This window comes from Triturus cristatus, chromosome 6 (genome assembly GCF_964204655.1).
Source record: "Triturus cristatus chromosome 6, aTriCri1.1, whole genome shotgun sequence".
Classification (NCBI taxonomy): domain Eukaryota; kingdom Metazoa; phylum Chordata; class Amphibia; order Caudata; family Salamandridae; genus Triturus; species Triturus cristatus.
The window spans coordinates 1577630932-1577634319 of NC_140589.1; the positions used below are offsets into that span (position 1 = coordinate 1577630932).

Consider the following 3388-nt stretch of genomic DNA (forward strand, 5'->3'; position numbering starts at 1 on the left):
GCTCCCTTTTGTGGTGCAGGCTGTGGTCCGACTTTGCACAAGGTCAGAGCAGGTGTTATTTTCCTGCTACTAAAGCACCTTATCGCCTGTTTTGTGTTCTTATCGCAGTTCTGGCTGGTTATTGTGAATGTTGTGGAGTGGTGTTGTCGCGGCTTTGGGCACAGGAACGCCTACTCTGCATCTCATTAGCGACAGCTGCGGGGGTCTAATGTGGCAATGTTTTTTACGGCTGCTATCGCGGGTAAACTGGTGCTGTGGGATGTTAGCACCATCTTGTGAATGGAGTGATAAATTTATCGCAACTTTGGCTGCGATAAAGTGCTGTTAACTCGGCGTTAGCTCCTTGTGAATATCCCCCTGGGTTTTCGAAAGTATAAAAATCCGAGACCGTAGTGAACAATCCAAAAGTGCCATGTAACAACTATCGAAGATTATCAAGATATTCGTTTAAACATCAACAATTGGCCTTTCAAAAAGGCACATCTACTAAATATAAACCCCTACATGTAATATTTTCCCCCATGAGACCTAATAGTTAGTTAAAGAGCTGGCAATAGTAGCACCTCAGCTGGAACACTATGGTACGTAAATCGGCCAAAAATAGAATAGCATTCATTTATTGCTCTTGCGCCTTGGTGGCGAAGGTTTTTAGTACAGGCAATTACTTTTTTCATATCTGTGTATCCTACGTGGCTGCTGTGAGCACCCTGGCAATACAAAATGTTTTTTTTTTTCTCCTTGTTGGCAAATACCACAAAGTATGCAGAGGCATAGGAGGAAGTGTAAGGGTGCGCAGTGTGATTTTATTCAAAGCAGTCCGAGCACCATCCTGGGATCCTCATGGACCTTCTCTGCAGAATGTGAAAACTTTAAGCTGGCAAGTGTGTTTAAACTTAGATCTAGATGTAAATATAGAAAGTATGTCTGAATTGTGACTGGCAAGTGCACACAAGCTGGGAAATTATATAAATATGTGTGCAGACTGGGTTCTGGTAAATATTGTGCACCCTGGATAAGTGGCAAGGATGCACATCCTGGAAACTGACATGATGATTGGGTCAGAAGTCTTTATTCTGGCCCACCTTAGGGAGAACAGTGAGCACACGGTCCCTCCCACAACTTTACCCCTAGATATTTCCTACCAGTGGGTAAATGACGGTGATATGTGACTTAACAATTGTGGACTTGCTACATGGTAACAATACCTTCTAATAGATACCTGAAGATGATTGTGGTTTCTGGGAATCAAACTTGAGTGTTATACTAATTGTACCTGCTACTTTATAGCAACTATATGTGATTAATTTAGTGGAGAGAACCCATCACACGAACGTGCAAAGAGATTCACACATGGAAAGAAAGGAAATCGGTGACAAAAGACAAGGGGGTTGCACGATGCTCTGGATGGAGTTATGAATATAGTCAAAATTGAAACTATATTTTAGCCAGTGTCCAGCCGGGCATGGCAACTTTAATAAGTAGAAATTCTTGACAGTGAACAGGGAAATGTAAGTAGAATTCGGTGGGACACAAGCCTGTATCCTCTGACTTACATACCGAGTAAACAGAAAATGACAAAACACATTCAGGCAATTACAGTGATGTTTCTGTGACAGATAATGAATAGCGAAACATCTGATATTCAGACTGCCACCTTCACACTATATTACATACAGCAATATTTATGGTGTAGGGTGGGCAACAGAGTCGACGGCGTTTCGATCCTTATGGGAAAGATACAGGATCATCATCAGGACTAAATTAGTTAAATTGCCCTTATTTGGAATGCCTGAGTAAACATTAGACATAAGGCAAACGTACAACCAACATAAATGTGGAAAAAACATAATAAAGGGGAGGGAAGGGAAAAAAAATGGAAAATAATAATCAATCAGTTGGTGATTACAATAAAAACAATACATTTCGCATCAACCAGGTACTGCGTCAGATCAGGTGCTCATTCAGGTGTGCATTCTTATGTAAAAGTGACATCGCAAGTGGTTGTTTTATGGCGACTAATGTCTAAACAGAAATATGAAAGATAGGCGATTTCAAAGGTTACGTTAGAAATTTGTTAAATTAAAAAAGACATTTAGGACAGCCGTGGTTCGATAGTCACTAGATGCGCGGTACGATGTGGACCCGTGAGGCGTACGAGGACGTTAAGTGAAGAGGGGTGGTGGGGAACGAAGGTGAAGAGGGGATAAGTGAATAGGGAATTACCTCATGTTGCCATGGAGGCAACGAAAAAGATGGCGAATCACGGAAAGGTACCGTTGAGATAAGGGTACGAGTTTACGGTAGGACAATGCCTGTGAAATAATAGAAAAACATAAGAAGGGCGAAGTGTGGAAGTGAATGCGTAGGGCGTGCAGCGAATGAAGGGCTTACCTACGGACATTTGTTCCGGGAGGAAGGACACGGATAGGTCTAATGAAGGAAAGTGAAAGCAATAAATATGGGTCCAAGTATGAGCAGCGGGACATCTGGATCGTGAGTGCTTGGTGGGAGGGCTTACCTCAGTCAACTTGCAGAAATGGGTTCCGTGGCCATGCAGTGTGAACGGACGATGCCGGATCAACTGTGGGGGCAGAAAGGTGAAACTGCCTAAAGTAGGTGTTTCAGGTCATGTGAGAAGTCACATGGTGTGGCAGGTCATGTGGGTGGTCACATGGTGTCATGTGACCAAGGAACAACGCCGTGCGAGTGAAGGCAATTGTTGGTAGAACCAAGGCGCCATGTTGGAAGGGTAATAAAATAGTGAAAAAAGTGGCCGGCGATAGCGGGACGAGTGGAAAGAAAAGGAATTTCAGTGAGAAAATGAATAATAAACGCAAAACGCAATATACAAGGAATTTACAGTCTGTACATACATATAGATGAAACATGAGAATTATGTGGAACAATGATCATCAGACAACCAGTGATGGGTAACGATTGACATTAGTCATGGAGCCTGGTGTAGAACCCACGGGGGTGTGAACAAGAGTGGGTATTAAATCATTGTTCAGAAAATGAATCCAAAAAAGTTCATAGTAATGAGGTCCAGTCCTCAAGGCGATTCAGCCCACTGTGTATGCTTCCTGTTTTGAGAATCCATTTCAATTCCTCTTTGTTTAACAGTTGGGCGAGATCGGCGCCCCTGGGTGGGATCTTCACTACAGAGATTACTGTCCAGCGTATTTCATTCTCAGAGTGGCCCTTGGCCTCAAAATGTTCGACCAATGGAGCGTTCGGAGTTTTGCATCTTAATCTGCTTCTATGTTGGCAGATTCGTACCCGAATTTTTTGTGTGGTCTGACCTATGTAGATCATATCGCAGGGACAAAAGATAGCATAAATCACATTACAGGTGTTACAATTACTGAATTGTGTGAGTGGTTTACGT

At 42.8% G+C, this 3388-nt stretch overlaps 1 long non-coding RNA gene across 1 annotated transcript; it reads right to left on the reverse strand.

Annotated features, from left to right (window-relative positions):
• Positions 1-1465: 1465 nt before the first annotated feature.
• On the reverse strand, positions 1466-2582 carry LOC146821679 (uncharacterized). The gene is made up of 4 exons (XR_014962754.1): positions 2519-2582; positions 2392-2430; positions 2224-2312; positions 1466-1789 (listed from the first exon to the last, which is right to left on the reverse strand). It is a non-coding gene; the product is annotated as an uncharacterized LOC146821679 (long non-coding RNA).
• Between the last annotated feature and the right edge of the window lie 806 nt (positions 2583-3388).